Below are 20209 nucleotides of genomic sequence, written 5' to 3'. Positions count from 1 at the left end.
GAAGATAACAGCACCGCAAACCACTGTCCTGACATCAGCTGAAGACGCTCCACAAACGCTTGTACAACAGCACGGAAAAAATCTCAGGAGGACCGCACGCGGATTTCAAGCGTCGTTCATCGTCTGAAATTGTTTACGAAACTTATCTATCATCAGCCTTTGCGGACTCTGCAAGAAACAAAACGTCAGATGTCAATGACGGATGATGATGGCATTGAAACAGAGGATGACACGCGTAAAGCTGAAATACTAAACACCTTTTTCCAAAGCTGTTTCACAGAGGAAGATCGCACTGCAGTTCCTTCTCTAAATCCTCGCACAAACGAAAAAATGGCTGACATCGAAATAAGTGTCCAAGGAATAGAAAAGCAACTGGAATCACTCAATAGAGGAAAGTCCACTGGACCTGACGGGATACCAATTCGATTCTACACAGAGTACGCGAAAGAACTTGCCCCCCTTCTAACAGCCGTGTACCGCAAGTCTCTAGAGGAACGGAGGGTTCCAAATGATTGGAAAAGAGCACAGATAGTCCCAGTCTTCAAGAAGGGTCGTCGAGCAGATGCGCAAAACTATAGACCTATATCTCTTACGTCGATCTCTTGTAGAATTTTAGAACATGTTTTTTGCTCGCGTATCATGTCATTTCTGGAAACCCAGAATCTACTATGTAGGAATCAACATGGATTCCGGAAACAGCGATCGTGTGAGACCCAACTCGCCTTATTTGTTCATGAGACCCAGAAAATATTAGATACAGGCTCCCAGGTAGATGCTATTTTTCTTGACTTCCGGAAGGCGTTCGATACAGTTCCGCACTGTCGCCTGATAAACAAAGTAAGAGCCTACGGAATATCAGACCAGCTGTGTGGCTGGATTGAAGAGTTTTTAGCAAACAGAACACAGCATGTTGTTATCAATGGAGAGACGTCTACAGACGTTAAAGTAACCTCTGGCGTGCCACAGGGGAGTGTTATGGGACCATTGCTTTTCACAATATACACTCCTGGAAATGGAAAAAAGAACACATTGACACCGGTGTGTCAGACCCACCATACTTGCTCCGGACACTGCGAGAGGGCTGTACAAGCAATGATCACACGCACGGCACAGCGGACACACCAGGAACCGCGGTGTTGGCCGTCGAATGGCGCTAGCTGCGCAGCGTTTGTGCACCGCCGCCGTCAGTGTCAGCCAGTTTGCCGTGGCATACGGAGCTCCATCGCAGTCTTTAACACTGGTAGCATGCCGCGACAGCGTGGACGTGAACCGTATGTGCAGTTGACGGACTTTGAGCGAGGGCGTACAGTGGGCATGCGGGAGGCCGGGTGGACGTACCGCCGAATTGCTCAACACGTGGGGCGTGAGGTCTCCACAGTACATCGATGTTGTCGCCAGTGGTCGGCGGAAGGTGCACGTGCCCGTCGACCTGGGACCGGACCGCAGCGACGCACGGATGCACGCCAAGACCGTAGGATCCTACGCAGTGCCGTAGGGGACCGCACCGCCACTTCCCAGCAAATTAGGGACACTGTTGCTCCTGGGGTATCGGCGAGGACCATTCGCAACCGTCTTCATGAAGCTGGGCTACGGTCCCGCACATCGTCAGGCCGTCTTCCGCTCACGCCCCAACATCGTGCAGCCCGCCTCCAGTGGTGTCGCGACAGGCGTGAATGGAGGGACGAATGGAGACGTGTCGTCTTCAGCGATGAGAGTCGCTTCTGCCTTGGTGCCAATGATGGTCGTATGGGTGTTTGGCGCCGTGCAGGTGAGCGCCACAATCAGGACTGCATACGACCGAGGCACACAGGGCCAACACCCGGCATCATGGTGTGGGGAGCGATCTCCTACACTGTCCGTACACCACTGGTGATCGTCGAGGGGACACTGAATAGTGCACGGTACATCCAAACCGTCATCGAACCCATCGTTCTACCATTCCTAGACTGGCAAGGGAGCTTGCTGTTCCAACAGGACAATGCACGTCCACATGTATCCCGTGCCACCCAACGTGCTCTAGAAGGTGTAAGTCAACTACCCTGGCCAGCAAGATCTCCGGATCCGTCCCCCATTGAGCATGTTTGGGACTGGATGAAGCGTCGTCTCACGCGCTCTGCATGTCCAGCACGAACGCTGGTCCAACTGAGGCGCCAGGTGGAAATGGCATGGCAAGCCGTTCCACAGGACTACATCCAGCATCTCTACGATCGTCTCCATGGGAGAATAGCAGCCTGCATTGCTGCGAAAGGTGGATATACACTGTACTAGTGCCGACATTGTGCATGCTCTGTTGCCTGTGTCTATGTGCCTGTGGTTCTGTCAGTGTGATCATGTGATGTATCTGACCCCAGGAATGTGTCAATAAAGTTTCCCCTTCCTGGGACAATGAATTCACGGTGTTCTTATTTCAATTTCCAGGAGTGTATATAAATGACTTAGTAGATAGTGTCGGAAGTTCCATGCGGCTTTTCGCGGATGATGCTGTAGTATACAGAGAAGTTGCTGCATTAGAAAATTGTAGCGAAATACAGGAAGATCTGCAGCGGATAGGCACTTGGTGCAGGGAGTGGCAACTGACCCTTAACATAGACAAATGTAATGTATTGCGAATACATAGAAAGAAGGATCCTTTATTGTATGATTATATGATAGCGGAACAAACACTGGTAGCAGTTACTTCTGTAAAATATCTGGGAGTATGCGTACGGAACGATTTGAAGTGGAATGATCATATAAAACTAATTGTTGGTAAGGCGGGTACCAGGTTGAGATTCATTGGGAGAGTGCTTAGAAAATGTAGTCCATCAACAAAGGAGGTGGCTTACAAAACACTCGTTCGACCTATACTTGAGTATTGCTCATCAGTGTGGGATCCGTACCAGGTCGGGTTGACGGAGGAGATAGAGAAGATCCAAAGAAGAGCGGCGCGTTTCGTCACTGGGTTATTTGGTAACCGTGATAGCGTTACGGAGATGTTTAATAAACTCAAGTGGCAGACTCTGCAAGAGAGGCGCTCTGCATCGCGGTGTAGCTTGCTCGCCAGGTTTCGAGAGGGTGCGTTTCTGGATGAGGTATCGAATATATTGCTTCCCCCTACTTATACTTCCCGAGGAGATCACGAATGTAAAATTAGAGAGATTAGAGCGCGCACGGAGGCTTTCAGACAGTCGTTCTTCCCGCGAACCATACGCGACTGGAACAGGAAAGGGAGGTAATGACAGTGGCACGTAAAGTGCCCTCCGCCACACACCGTTGGGTGGCTTGCGGAGTATCAATGTAGATGTAGATGTAGATGTAGAATTAAAAAATGGGACAAATGCGAGCACGAAATGATGTATTGATAGCGCGGGTCGTATTCGCACTTGTGTAAAAAGACAGGGAAACCAATCGTTGAGAGGTGAAGGCGTCTTTGAAACGAAGTCTGAACGATCTGTGATGCAACTAGGATTCGGTACCGCGACCTTTCCCTTTCTTAGTTAAGTTCTTCACTAATGAACCACCACGTCCGACATGTATACGGAAGGTTCATTACTAAGTTTAGATCAGTGATTTTATGGTTCAAATGGCTCTGAGCACTATGGGACTTAACTCTTGAGGTCATCAGTCCCCTAGAACTTAGAACTACTTAAACCTAACAAACCTAAGGACACCACATACATCCATGCCCGAGGCAGGTATCGAACCTGCGACCGTAGCGGTCGCGCGGTTCCAGACTGTAGTGCCTAGAACCGCTCGGCCACACCGGCCGGCAGTGTTTTTATGTAGGGCTATACAGTCTGAAGCAGCGAGTGAAAATTTGTACCAAGGCTGAGAATCGAACACGATTCCTCTTACTTACTAGGCCGGTGAGCTAGGCACTAAGCCACCTTGTCCAGCGGTTTGGAAATCTACACGGATTAGGCTGGCACACCTCACTCCTCGATGCAAAGTCTCACTGCCGCCCCAGTCTACTTTAAATTATTCCCTCATACACGAACAGAAATGCCGACATTGTCCGTGTTCTGGAATAACACCTCATCATGAAACGTAAACGGGAGATCCAGCCAGGAACTCAAACAAATTAAAACAGAATTTGAGAGAGTTCAGTGGTCTCATACAGATATGGTTTTGTGTATGTAGAATGAAGCGGCGAGTGAAAATTTGTACCAAGGCCGGGAAAAGAACGTGGGTCTCCTGCTTACCGTTCATGTGTAAGGAGGAATTTTAAAGTAGGCTGGAGCGGCAGGGAGACTTCGGATCGAGGAGAGCGTCGTGCCAGGATAATTCGTTTAGTTTTGCAAATTGAAGTGCAAAGTGGTTTAGGGGCTAGCGCAACTGCCTAGTAAGCAGGAGACCCTCGTTCGACTCCCAAGCTCGGTACAAATTTTCGCTCGCCACTTCAGACTATATACAGAGTGATTATAATTAAAGTTAAACATTCAAAACACTGTAGAAATAGCACCACTGGTCAGAATGACGCCAAATTGCAACGGAATATTATCGGAGACGGGAGAAAAGGTACGGCAGAAGAAAAAATTTTGTGTAAAAATTGATCAATAGTTGGCGCTGTATATTCAGAATACGTAAGCGAGAACACCTGTCATGCGCACGACCCATTGAATTTGGTATAAACACGTCGAGTAGACGGATTTTCCTCCTTTCGCGTCTGCGACGTTCGCTATGACTGCTTCAATGGAGGATCGCGCTCTGCTTGTAAAGCTGCATAGCAGGAATGATGACTGTGCACACGTCGCTCTGCAGTTGTTCCGGACACTGAAAGGTTTGAAGAAAGGTGTTGATCCGATAACTGCCGTTGGTCTGGAGAAAATGGTTCGGAAATTCGAGAAGACAGGTTCTTTTGGTGTGCAATCTGGTAGAGAGAGGAAACGAAATGATTCGACGTCAGTGGAAGCAGTGGCCACAGCAGTGCAGGAGGAGACGAGTGGTGGTGTGCAAACATGTAGTGCATTGCGAACTGCCCGATTATTGGACATACCCGTGAGCCCGGTGCCTAAAATCCTACGAAACATCCTTTTTTGCTATCGATTCAAAATCACCCATGTGCACGAGTTGCTTACTGTTGACCTGCCAGCAAGAGAGACCTTCGATTTAGAATTTATTGCTCGCCTGGAAGTGGACAATGATTGTCCACGGAAGATTTTGTGAACAGACAAAGCCCACTTACATCTGACAGGATATGTCAGTACACTGAATTGTCGAATATGGGCAGCGGAAAATCCACACCGAAATCGACCAGTATCAATTCAGTGTGGTGCCGGTTTACGGCATAATTCATCTTAGGGCCATATTTTTTCGAAGAGACAGGTACTGTACTGTCAATAGCAAGCGCAATGAGTGTCTCTTGCGCAACCACGTCATTCCAGCTCTCCAACAGCGTGGATGTGTGGATGGGATCATTTTTATCCAAGATGGTGCACCTCCGCACATTGCAAATCCAGTTAAGCAGCTGCTGATGCGCCATTTCGGAAATGCTACGAGGCCTGTTCAGAAAGTAAGCTCCGATTGATTGCCAAATTGAAACCACAGTGAAGATCAGAAATGTTTTACTTGTAACAATTAGCTACACCTTTCAGCTACTTCTCTACGTAGTCGCCGTTCTGACTTAGACTTTTGTCATAGCGTTGTACCAACTTTTCAATAGCCTCATCATAGAAGGCAGCCGCCAGTGCTTTCCGCCAATTCTCCACGCTGGCCTACACCTCGTTGTCTGTGTCAAAATGTTGTCTTCAAAGACAGCGGTTCATGTGACCAGAGATGCAACTCAGGGGGATACAATTGCGGACTGTATTGTGGGTAATCTAACATTTCCATTTGAAAACGATGCAGGAGCATCTTCATTGCCCCTGCAGAATGCGGCTGAGAATTGTCGTGAAGACGAAACAGCACGACAGTTATGTAATGTTAGCTGCATAGCTTCAGGCGAAATTTCTCACCAGGCCCTCGTACTTGGCGGCAGACACTATTTTCTGGACATCTTTACGCACTCACTGCGAGCTCAGAAATGAGAAGAGCGACGTGATGCTAACTGGGGTTATACTAGAGACACTACCCAACACATCTGTGCAAAGCTTTATCGGATTTTCATAGTCGTTTCCATTTCGCGACCGATCGGAGCTTACTTTCTGAACGCCCCTCGTAGAATTATCAGTCGCCGTTTCCCTACAGCCATTTCACCTAATCTTAATCCGTGTGACTTCTTGCTGTGGGGCTATCTGAAAGATGTTGGGTTCAGTGCTCCGATTGCAAACTTACCTGCATTGAAGGCACGCATTGCGCCACACACGCTGAATGTGATCGCGGAAACACTTCGATCAGTTGTTGAACATGCTGTTTCTCGACTTCAACTTTCAGAAAACGGTGGACAGCATATTGAACACGTTTTGCGCCAGTCATAGGGAAATTAATAATCCTATTTGTATTTGACTGATGCTTTTTATGTGGTTTTTGGCCTCAGGACAAATATAAATCGATTTTTCCCATCCAATGTGATATGACCTAACCGTGGAGAATGGGCGTACGTAACTAACCGTATCACACCTACACACCCATGCACACTGTGTAGTACAGTTTGTTTAACGTCAAACGTACACCTTAGGCATTGTTGTATGATTCATTTGTCATTTGTAGTCGACCACTATTAAATTATTATGCTTGCAGCGCCATCTATTGCTACATTTTGTATCTATTTATTTTTCTTCTGTCATGCGTTTTGCCCCTTCTCCGATAATATTTCTTCGCAATTTGACATCATTCTGACCAGTGGCGTTATTTATACAGTGGTTTGAAAGTTTAAGTTTAATTATGGTCACCATGTACATTAAATCATATGATACCAGTAATGTCTCTGAAATCGTGTCATTTCATTTCGATGAGTTAGTGTGCGAGTGTTAAATATAACGTTATAAAGCAATTACTCGTGAAAATGCTGTATTTATGATGACCCCTTTAACTGAAATTCCTGTGGATAGACCATTTCTGTATATGACCCCATCTGAATTTGACTTATTGCCAGATGGTAGTAGAATTGTGCGTTGTTCTGCAAAAGTAATTGCACGAAACCCCAGAATTGCTTTCCCAACAAATTCAAGCGAGGCAGAACTTGCAACGTTAAATCAAAACAAGAATATGATAACTAGTGTGGATATTACTTTAAAAATACCTGGCGTTAATGTAACGCCTACTTCATTTGTTACTTCAGCTCCCATGGAAACTTCTGCTATAGATCATAAACGTAACTTTCCTCCAATTTGGAAATCATAGTACGGGTATAAAAATGATGAGGATAATTTTTTAACTACGGTACCTGCGCATCAATTTGGACAGCCTATTAATTTGAAATATTATTATGCATGTGTGTCAAGTACAAAAGAAAAATGTCTACATAACTGGGGTTGGAAATGTGTTGAATCGTGTGTTTCTGAAGTAGATGCAGATGCTCGTACAGGAAGCGTTATTGTTAACTATGACTATAATCGAACTTTAGGTTTCCTTAAAGTTCTAAAAGTATCTAATGTTGATATGTTTCCTGTTACATGTACTGGTCAGGGTGTACCTCAACGGTACGCAGTAATGGGGATAAGCACTGTAATCCTTTTATGACATGTGATAGTTTTTCTAAAACTCCATTGGAACCAGGACGAATTGAAGAACAGTTAGTAGGAGCTATTACTCCTGTAACGGATACAAACAACTCTGGTTATAATAATTTAATAGAAAAGGCTGATATGGCTTCTTCTGGGTACAACATTAGACTTCATGATACAAATGTTCAACCAAGCCTTCATGGAGGGATAAATCCTACATATACTTTAAGTACCAGTAGTTTAAATAGTGATACTACGAAATATACAGATACTCAAATGTTGTTTGAAGTTATTGCAGAATGTTCTGCATATTCTGATGGTTTAGAAACCCATTATCCTAGAGCAAATGCACCAAATGTTCAGGTATCTGATATGATTTACATGTCTACTGTAACATGGAATGAGGAATCATCTGTGTATAAAGGACAATATGAAATAAAACAGACATAAATTTAATATTTGTATTTATTACAAAGTGTATACAATTGTATTTACATATGCAAATAAAAGGACATATTTCTTTTATTTGGTGTTACAGGTTATTCACCTTAATATGACACATCATACATTTGTAATAGCTCAAGAAATGCTAGAGGATATGGGTTTTTAGTAGCATTTTTTAACTCATCATATTTTGACCATCGAATGGTTTTCGCTCTTATGTCTTTAAAGTCTGGCTGTTACTAATCAGGAAAACTGGCGTCCTCTGCAAAATAGCATCACCTTTATATTTCACTCGTATGTTACATGCAATACCTTCAAAAACCTTTTTGAAATCCTACAGAGCACCATCCTCAATGGATATTTCATTACCGACAATAATTCTTCTATCTACTACATCTTGCATAGCAAACTGATTCGTTTTGTTATTACATCGGCCTATATGGCCTACATTTAATGCTAATGATGTTATACACTCAAAGAACCAGTTTTTACCTGAGTTAGGAGTACCAACTACACACAAGGTATTTGGTTTCTTATTTGGAATATAAACATCATTATTATCAATCTGAGTCCATTGATATAGTCCTTTTTTCTTAAACCAGGACACAGTGTTTGTTAGAATCTCAGGAGCTTTATCCGTATCCCCTCCTGATTGAAACAATAGTAACTTATTGAGCCATGCTACAGAATCACCTAATGTGTAATAATAGTCCCATGTAGTATCACAATTGGCATAAAAAGCATCGTTTCCAGATCCGGAACATAAAATCTTTTCTAATCCTTTCAGGTCTAGGTCATTCACAGTCTTTTTATATAGCTGTAAGCCCATTTCAAAATAGCGTTTAAATTTAGGGTCAATTAGATGCATGTAAAATGGATGACATATTGGAATAACATTTGTTATATTCTCTGGAGGAATACAATTAGATGACATTAGTAGGGAAAGTATCTTTTTCGCTGCGATCGAAGGACCGCACCATTTCCCTGTAGGGATTCGTGGCCTTCGCGAATGAGGGTGTTTACTAACTGCATTATTTTTGTGTTCTTGTTCACATTCAGAAGCATGTCCACCTCCTTGCCCTTCCAATATTGCGAGGGATCCTGCGACGCTATTTTGCCATCGTATAATTTCAGAGACACCAGTAAGTCGCCGATCGGCTCCTCTATGCCATACTTTTCCCCTGCCTGGCCCCTTCGACACAAAGAAGTATAACAGAACATTGAGCCAGTCGATGTCAGAGATCACTGCGATGGACCTTGTTCGTCTTTGAGACTTCTTGAGGCAGGGGGAAATAACTGGATCAAATCTGAACCGGCATCGACATCGTCGGGATGAGTATACGCAGTCGTGGATGAGTGGATGTGCTCCCCATGTTGTCGATACATGACAATTTCACCAGGGTGTCTTTGTGCAACGCGATCAAGTCTTCTGCACATAGTGTCAACTTCTTCCTGTGATCGGGTGACAATGATATCTGTGAAGTACCGCCTTTGACTGACTTAACATATTCGCATAAGGAATTCAAACCAAACAAACAGTATTGCGAAGCGTGTTGGTATTGAATTAAACAACTCAGGATCTGTGATAATAATGTCCCGAAAACTCCATCGACGTCCTCCAGCTTCGATTGTATATTGCTCATCAGAAACAGCACAGCCTTCAGAGTTGGAGTTGTTGTATGCGCCTCCAGCAACGTCCATATTAGGGTTATCATCTCCAGGATCACGTCCATGGTTACCAATCTGCAAACAGATTTACAACCAGGTCATCATCATCAATCTGAATCACTAGCACTATCAATAGACCTACCACATAGCACACTACGGATTAACGGTGTGTTCGCACAAAATCTGCATCAATTTCTCAGTTCCTGCGCACAAGGGGGTTCGAAGTATCCCAACTTGCGTATGCTTGATTTAAATATTAAACTTTGATGTATAACACTTAGCACTGTTGTAAAACTTTCATCAAATTGTAATGCAATACATTTATCTAAACATCGTTCACATATTTTGAACATGGCAGCATCGTTACCAGCTACTGGACTAAAGGCGCCATATAATTCAAAAAACCGAAAATTAATTTCGAACTCTTTATGGCGAAATATACCGTCATATAAGTTACACGTTTTTAAATGACATATCTCATCCCACGATTTGTACATATCTGAACGAAACGTTTTACCACAATCTGCCGCGGTTCGTAAAATTTCATATATCATAGGCACATTAACAGATTGAGTATATATAAAAAAGTTATCTAACCTGAATCGTCCTAGCACATAATTAAACTTCTCACGTCGGAAATTAAAAAAGAATATCTTTCTTCAGTACTATTGGTAGAGGCAAAGTCAATACATCTAATGCATTACGGAGGTTCCCTACAATTACATGTCGGGACAAATCTACTAATGAAGACACCATTATTCTGTAATGTACTTACGGGTGTGGGTTCTGGCACAGGTGATGCAGACGACGACGATGCAGAAGATGACGCTGATACTTCTGTAGACGACATGGTACATCAACTACCAAACCCAGGCCTTATATACCATTATCATGTTATGCGAACATAGCGCGAAAAACGATACGAATAACTAATGGCGCAAAGAGCGCTGATACTAAAAATTGTACACGCGCCAACCTTTTGCTGGCGTGGGTGCTTGCCCAGATAAGGTCCTAAACGGACCATTATCTCAGAGTCACATTGACAGCCGCCATGTGAACCTGGGGACCCGACTGACCTTGGGGACTCGAAACGAAACGGCACTCAGTGCCATGTTTCATGTTGTCTATTTACATCGCCAAGGGTCCCTAGACTTTAGTACCTAACATAAATTTCAAATGGATTCCTATACGCTTTCCCGAGAAAAGGAATCTTAGCAGACAGGCAGACGGACGTGTAATAAATGGCAAAAAAAATATTTTTTATACCTGATACTTACAAATTAATAATTTTTGGATGTTTTTCTTTACTTTTTATGTGAAATGTTGCTTCTTGGCGAATTTCATGATTCTAGGTATTTGATGAGTGAGTTTGGCAAGTATCTATTATGTCACATGCCATAAATAACCATATCTTTTGATTGCGATATTGTAGAAGCTTAACTGTTTGTTTCACCAGCGGATGGCAGACTTTAGTGTGAGACATAAATTTCACCCACGTGCCCACGCCAGATCCCCAGAAAAAAGGGTCTTATCAGTCTTACAGACAGGAACGCATAGGACTAATGATCCTATAAGAGTTACATTTTTACGTTAAAAAAAACAACGCTGCTATTACCGTCGATATACTACGAAGTAACAACCAACCTTGGAAAACTGAATTGTTGTTTAGAGAGAACTTAAATGCAGTTCATCGACTTAGAATGGTAAAACCAGTTTCAGATGATGCTTTCGTAGTGTTTACTGTAGTTAAAAGGTTACTCGCTATGATTATTTAAATTTTTTAAACATGGAAACAAAAATTCGTGAATACTTAATATGTTTGAAAGTTTATGACCCACCTGTCCTGTTTTTAGTTTATCGACCATATTACAAGAAATGGGAATGGAGATTGTGGTGGCATAGGGAACATTCGAAAGCATGAATCTTACCTGACATTGAATCGCATCCATCACTGAGATCGACTGACTTCAATTTCCGACTCCGATAAATTTGGTCATTGCGTTTTTCTCCACCCTCTACGGATTTGAGGTAGTCAGAACGACGTTGTTTGCTACGAAGGCAGGCGGATGGGAGAGAAGAAGGGGCAGGAAATAACAGGCGTCGTTAAATAAGATCGCGCCGCCCGTAACTCGTGTTATTCCTGTCATGCTCGTCGGGCGGCGGTAACAGTTGAATATCGATCTGTTGCATGCTGTCACGTACAGGTGCCTAGTTCGAGTCAAAGGTGTAACGGCCTCCTTTTGTGCGGCCGCTGCTCGATACACCCGCCGGCTATCGCCTGTTTGCGATTTTTAGTGCCCCTAACCGCATCCTTTCGGCCAAGCGAAAATGCTGTCTCGAGCTGCAGTTCGGAAACAATGTGCGTGGCATGAAATGCTAGCCAGTGCCACCTAGAATTTATCGGGGAGTGTTGTTAACACACCAGAGCCGACGGGCGTACTAGGTACGTTCATTGTGTTTTAATCATAGAGTGCGACAGACGTATATCATACGTTGTTCACTTCCGCCTTATTTGTTTGTGGTTTAAACGCGTGTTTTACGTTTGTAAGTGGGAAGACTAATTGTTTGGCTTGCCGTAAGTGCACTGTTGATGGCTAGCGGGCGCTAGTCTCTCGTGAATGGTATCAATATTACGTGAATTGCGTGGGGGCTCGGATATTGTTGAAGGTTGTTTTGTTCTATGTCGGCTGCCATGTTGTGCTATTGTGTGCATCCTTCCCGTGTCTAAAAACATGTATATAGTGAATATGGCTAACAGACATCGCTTGTCAAACTTAGAAATTGAAGAACTCTTGAGAGATGGCTCAGAACTTGCTTATCTTTCGGACGACATCGGCGATTTTTCAGAAGACGACGATGACTCACGTGAGCTAGAGAGCAGAACCTATCCTGCTGCTAGATGTGATGGTAGTGAGTATGAAGAAGCTGATGCACAAGTTCCTATTAGTCAGCTTTGTCATTCAGTTCAACAGCCTGCACTTCATAGTGAATGGTGACATTTTGATGCACTTCCAGAATTACCTCTGTTTGAAGAAACGAGTGGAATTCAGGTTCCTGTCGATACGTTATCAAAAGAACTAGACTGTGTGTTGGCACATTTTATTCACAGCATGTTTCTAAAAGTAAAGCCAGAGACAAATATACGAGGGCTGTCCAGAAAGTAAGTTACGATCGGTCGCGAAATGGAAACGACTATGAAAATCCGATAAATCTTTGCAAAGATGTGTTGGGCAGTGTCTCTAGTATGACTCTAGGTAGAATTATGTCGCTGTTTTCATTCCTGAGCTCTTAGTGAGCGCGTAAAGATGTTATAGAAAATAGTGTCTCCCGCCAAGTACGAGGGCCTGGTGAGAATTTTCCACTGAAGCTATGCAACCAACATTACATAACTGTCGTGCGGTTTCTTCTTCAAGACAATTCTCAGCCTCATTCTGCAGGGGCAATGAAGATGTTCCTGCATCGTTTCAATTGGAAATGTTCGGTTACCCACAATACAGCCCGTAATTGTCTCCCACTGAGTTTCATCTCTGCGCAAACGAACCGCTGGCTATGAAGACAACATTTTGGCACAGACAAAGAGCTTTAGGCCAGCGTAGAGAATTGGCGGAAAGCACTGGCGGCTGCCTTCTATGATGAGGGTATTGGAAAGTTGGTACAACGCTACGACGAATGTCTGAGTCAGAACGGCGACTACGTAGAGAAGTAGCTGAAAGGTGTAGCTAACTGTTACAAATGAAACATTTCTGATTTTCACTGTGATTTTCATTTCGCGATCAACCGTAACTTACTTTCTGGACAGCCCTCGTATATGCTACTGATACAGTTTCTGATCTTCGCCGTCAGAACCGAATCAAACCAAAATCTTTATGGGAGAAATGGAGAGCAGCGAGAATACATGAAATTCATAAATGTTTTGCAATCGTTTTCCATATGTACTCGTATGTCCTAAAGAAACCTGAACGTAGGAATTATTGGCCTGAAGACCCTGTGCTTGCTTCATCATTTGCTTCTCAGATAATGTCACGGGATAGATGTTTTGCCATATTCAAGATGCTGCATGTGAACAATAATGGGCTGTGGATACCTCAACAAGAAGCAGGCCATGACACTCTGCGTAGAATAAGACCTGTTTGGGACTTTTCACAGAAAGATGCAGAAAAGTCTTTTATCCATCACGAAATCTGACTGTGGATGAAGCAGTATGTCGTTTTGAAGGAAGAACTGGATTCTGTGTTTATGTGAAAGACAAAACAGAGAAATATGGGATAAAACTGTATGTTCTGGTCGAGCGGTTCTAGGCGCTACAGTCTGGAACCGCGCAACCGCTCCGGTCGCAGGTTCGAATCCTGCCTCGGGCATGGGTGTGGGTGATGTCCTTAGGTTAGTTAGGTTTAAGTAGTTCTAAGTTCTCGGGGACTGATGACCTCAGAAGTTAAATCCTATAGTGCTCAGAGCCTGTATGTTCAAAAATGTTCGAATGTGTGTGAATTCCTAAGGGACCAAACTAATGAAGTCATCGGTCCCTAGACTTGCACACAACTTAAACTAACGTATGCTAAGAATGACAGACACACTCATGCCCGAGGGAGGACTCGAATTCCGGCGGGAAGGAAATTGTGTGTTGTAAGAGATGCTCAAACAGGTTACATGTGCAATACCGAAGTTTATACTGGAGGAAAAGGAAATGCTAAAAATTCTGCCAAATTCCTGCTGCTGAGGCTATGTTCCTCTTACTTGGGAAAAGGACGTGTGGTATACTTAGACAGAGTTTATAGAAGTCCTACAGTCCTTAAAGAACTGTGGGAAAGAAATACTTTGGGAGTTGGAACTGTGATAGGTAACGTGATATGTCTGCCAAGAGACCTAATAAATCAAAAACTGACATTTGGTCGCAAATAACCTCTTTTCTGCTTGAAATGGAAAGACAAACGTTTTGTACACATGTTGTCAACACAGCATAAGATGACTGCCTGGTACATCAATGAAAAATCCAAGAGTGCATACGTTGAGGTAGTAAAGCCAGACGTTGCCCTGGGCTACAGCTTGTCTAAAACAGCTCTTGACGGAGGAGACCAGCTGATAAGCTACTATCCCGTCCAGTGAAAGACTCTAAAACGGCGGAAAAAGATTTTCTTCCATATTTTTATGAGGGCAGTTGTGAATGCCAACATTATTTACAGTATCAGAAAAGTGTGCATTAGCAGATTTTATCAGTAAATTATCAAAGCAATTAGTTCAAAAAGGAGGAGCGGAACTAAACGAAGACACACATTCAGCATCTGGAGTTGTAAGTGCAAAACAGACTCACAGCACGTCATTTTCCTGAGAAACTGCCACCAACAGAAAAGAAAACAAACCCAGCTAGAAGATGCAAGGAAACAAGGGAAAGCTGCAGGAAAGGTAGTTGGGAAAGAGACCAGATACTACTGTAGGCCAGGTAACACAGGCCTTTGTGTTCCCGAGTGTTTTGAAAGATTACACACCCGAGAGAAGTTCTGAAATTTGTAAAAATGAGAAAAAACAGTTCACAAGGAAAGGCTTTATCTATAAATGAAGCATTTAGAATTTCCAGCTGACAAGTGATTTTAAATCAATAGCTTACCATTCCTTATAACTAAGAAAATTTTGTCCACTTTGGGGATAAATACAACTGCTGAAAAACAGTATCTTTAGAGTAATATCTACAAATCCATGTATAATTTATTTGTGCAAAACGTATACTTATTCATAAAGCGAAAGGTGGAAGGTTAAGCTGATACACTGCCTAAAGAGGTAAATGGATTAGTGAATTTATCAATAAATTGTAAATTGTAGCAAATTTCCTCAGGATCCGGATATTAACCGGACTGCCGACTCGTTAGGCTAGAATGTGTTAAGTGTCGTCATAAGGTGTATTATCGAGTTACTGTCTAAAGTTGGCGTGACAAAAAAATGGTTCATATGGCTCTGAGCACTATGGGACTTAACATCGGAGGTCATCAGTCCCCTAGAACATAGAACTACTTAAACCTAACTAACCTAAGGACATCACACACATCCATGCCCGAGCCAGGATTCGAACCTGCGACTGCAGCGGTCACGCGGTTCCAGACTGGAGTGCCTAGAACCGCACGGCCACCACGGCCGGCTTGGCGTAACATTTTCAGTCCAACAACAAACTGCTGCACAATAATCTGAGAGCAAATATTCGCGTGGAGGCAATGTACGATGCAAAATGAAGCTATATTTTTGACACAGATAGTACTCTGTGGAACGGAAGGGCTCTTTTCAATCGCCTGCGTGTTCAAAATGTGCAGTTTCAACAAATGTGCCGAACTGAAATGTAAAGCACCGTGTATTCTTTCGGACGAGCAGTATTTAATAAACAGTGGCGGTATAATTATAACACAATGTTTTTACACCGACAGTTCATTACTGCAAAACATCGTAACATTATATATTCCTAATCGTAACATTATATTCGTACTCCATTGGGTTGAAGAGTTCTGAGCAATTGGATGTGTTGTGAAAGCGAAGTCGATTAGTTTGGCTTCGTAGAGGTTTAATGAATCCACACCTCTCCAGTTCTCTATCGGTGGTAGCCCTAGGTACGGCCCTAGGTCACAGGCTCTGGATAAATTGACTCTTCCTTAAGCTCCAGGGTCGTAAAGACGATACGCGTACTGTATTCAATGCTCTGCCCAAAGGATACTGCGTACTGGTGTGTAAATGGCTGTTATGGTAAAACAGTCAGCGGGCTACCTCAGGTACACCTACTAAACCGCAGTAGAGTTAAGCTATAAGTATTATAAATTTACTATAAACGAATCAGTAACAGCAACGCAGCTCAAATTAGCTATAAGAATGTATTGCAATGTAATGCGTTTCAATACGTTTACTGATTGCAGTGCCTCCATTTTAGTAAAACTGATCCACCAATATCCGTACATAAAGATACACAGTAGATGAGAAAACTTTGAAATACTGCCCGTCAAACACACTCAGTGTAGTATGGCACACAATATAACAATTCTAAATGAGTTATTGTCAAAATGTGCCCGTAAATGGTTACTTTTGCCGAGATTTTAGTGAAACGTCTCCTACTCGCTGAAGTATGCCTGTCAGTGAAAGTTGCTGGGAATAACTTAAGGAAAGTTACAGTAAAATAAAATCTAGGCTCATGCATATTTTCTGATTAAACTAAAATTTTGTTTTTTATTATTGAAATAGTACCATCAGACAAACTTTTAATACCAGAAATGCCGGCCTGGGTGGCAGAGCGGTTCTAGGCGCTACAGTCTGGAACCGCGCGACCCCTACGATCGCAGGTTCGAATCCTGCCTCGGGCATGGCTGTGTGAGATGTCCTTAGGTTAGTCAGGTTTAAGTAGTTCTAAGTTCTAGGGGACTGATGACCTCAGAAGTTAAGTCCCATAGTGCTCAGAGCCTTTGAACCAATACCAGAAATGAACAGTGTTCGACCCACATAGAGAAATAAACATCCTTCTTTAAAATGGATCAGGACAATACATAAAACAGAATAATTATTCTAAAACATCTATAAATGTATGAACCTGAGGAAAAAATCCATTTCGGTCATGTGACTTCATAAAACGACCATTACAAATCGGCTCATAGAGTCATACTCAATAACTAACGAAAGCAACTGCTTCTGTAACATATTTAGACTCTACTGCAATCAACCTTCATCCTCTACGAAAAGGGACTGATGACCTCATATGTTAAATCCCATAGTGCTTAGAGCCATTTTCACCCTCTACTAAACTAATCCCGAAGGACAGCACTACTACACAGACTAACTACTACACAGACATGGAAAATACTGTAGAATACACAATAGCTTCTCACTAGTATACAGTGATGGGATTACATCTCTACGTATACAGTATTTTCCCAATAAAATATAATACGCTTATACATCACAGCCACGCCACGCAGTTCTGTAATTCACTATACTAAACTCCTCACGGCATATCCATACACCGTTTCCCTCCATCTCGGCGCACGCAACACCACCGTAATTTACTCGGCCAAAAACTATTGACGTCTGCCACTAACTTATGTGGGTCGTAAAACTACATTCCACTTCGTGCTCTGCACTGTTTTGGGGTAATTAACTTCTCTACCGTGCGTGTTATCTGACTGCGAGCTCCCATCTTCTTCTGGACGCTGGTAAAAGACGACTTCAACTACTCAGTTGGACGATTTAACTGGTCTCGCCGTGCATCGGTCACTGAGATTGCTGCACTATCACTTCGCTCATTTCACGGTGGTTCTCTCCATGGTTTCTCGGCAGCAATGAACTCACTCTCCTGCTCTATTACTTTCTAAACTGCGGCCAACGGCGACTACTGAGGTCAGCAATGCTGAAGCAATGCAAGTGCGACGGTCGAGCCAGCAGCGATCTGATGGTACCCAACAATTTGACAGCCACTGCAGCGGTGGCCTCCGGCATTGGTTCAAGGTGTTGTCGCCGCTTTTCCTCCGTACGACTGACTAGCGTCTGCCACGATCCCAGCCCGTGACAACTTCTTGGTTTAGTGACGCCAATGCAAACAAGTGGGCTGGCATACCATACCAGGCACAAGCGCTACTCCATAACTTGTCTCCACTAACGCTAGGGGCCTCCTGCTCTGTTCAAGTCGATGCTACTGCCGGCTCTCCTAACTGTCGACTCTACTCCACCAACTCATTCATCCCACTCCACCAAAGCTCAGAGATCTTGTTGTCCACACAACATCGAACGTACTCTCTGGTGCAAGCTCAGCACCACACCCATGCAGACCAACTGACTGGGCAGGACAGAACAGACGCGTGCCGCAAAATTTGAGATTTACAACACACTACCAAATAAGTAATGCTACGTAACTCCCATACAATTCTAAAGTCTAACCTCCTGTTCATTTACAGACAGTGCTGAAGCCGACGCACATAACTTTTATGGTGATCCCACTAGTCTTTCTGGGGCAGCAGCACACTACAGTTGGTGAAGATCCTTTCCATAATAAAGTCCTGCCGTTACAGCTCAATGAGTGACAAAATATAAAATGTCTCCAGATTCTCATGATTATCATAAGTATACACTTACAAGCACTACTTCTACTATCTCGTCAAGACGCTCAGTAGCTGAGAGGTTAGAAGTGATGCAGCAGACGATGCACACACTATTCTGTGCTTTTCAAATCAGTCTCAAAGAAACACTTTGCCCTGACATGACCAAGTGAAGCAAATTACTGATGTAATTTACATATAGTTATTGGTTGCAGATGACTATGAAGAAATGCGTGTTGAATGAAATCTGGGAAATGTACAATAAGACCGGACTAGCAATATTTTTTTCTAAAACAAAATATATGTCAGCAGTAAGTAAATAGCACAAAGTTTCATAAATGGAAAACAGTTGAGGCATTTCTACAAGAGTAAATATCTGCGAGTTATAATCTTATATTACGGTTCCAGTAAAAAATAAACAAGACAGAGAAGAACAAGAGTTACACAAGCAACCAAAAAAGCTAAATTCCATTCTTACATAGTGTGGAACTGGCAAAACAAAACAGAAAACTTGAAGACGAGCAAATGAATGGTTTGAGAAATGTTGTAGAGTTTCATGGCGAAAGACGATCTCGAATAAGGGAACCAGGAAGCGAATGAAAACTCCCTCATACGTCTTCGAAGAGCTGGGAAACGGTGTTTAAAGTGGTATGGGCTTAGGATAAGATTAGGGGATAAACAACGGCCAAAGAAAGTACTACACTGCCAAACTCCATAGAAGAGAAAAAGGAGAACACTCTGTTCAGAATTCGATAATCAGCTGGTAGAGAACACGCAATTAATAAATTTGAAAGAAAATTTGTTCAACGATCGAGATACGTGCATACGTGTTTACTACAAACGGCCTGCAGAGTTGTAAGAAAACCACAAAAAAATTAAAAATATTTCCACGTATAACTTCTTATACATAAATTTTACCTGATAGCTTTTGCTGTTGCAGCTCGTTTCCACGACCAAGTGCATGTCATCTCCAATTCTTTCGACACTTTACTCATTCAGTTTTTTACCAACCATAAAGCCATTTCGTAGCCTTTATCCCTCGAAAACTAAACAACATCATATCCGAAAACGAAACCATGTTTTTTTGTATCCTTGGCAATGTCCCCCTTTCTCTAGCCCTTACACATTCACAAGTCTTTTGGTTGATTTGGGGAAGGGGACCAAACAGCGAGGTCATCGATCCCATCGGATTAGGGAAGGACGGGGAAGGAAATCGTCCGTGCACTTTCAAAGGAACCATCCCGGAATTTGCCTGAGGCGATGTGGGTAAATCACGGAAAACCTAAATCAGGATGGCCGGACGTGGGTTTGAACCGTCGTCCACCCGAAAGCGAGTTCAATGTGTTATCACTGCGCCACCTCGCTCAGTACTCATTGTTTCTTCGCCTTTATTTCATCTCTAGTTCTCTTTCCACATTTCCATCCCTTTTATGCATACATGTTACCAAGAGCAGTCCATCAATC

Source organism: Schistocerca americana, chromosome 1 (assembly GCF_021461395.2).
Source record: "Schistocerca americana isolate TAMUIC-IGC-003095 chromosome 1, iqSchAmer2.1, whole genome shotgun sequence".
NCBI lineage: Eukaryota > Metazoa > Arthropoda > Insecta > Orthoptera > Acrididae > Schistocerca > Schistocerca americana.
The sequence above is the reverse complement of the archived record's forward strand: the minus strand, read 5'-3'. Positions refer to the sequence as shown.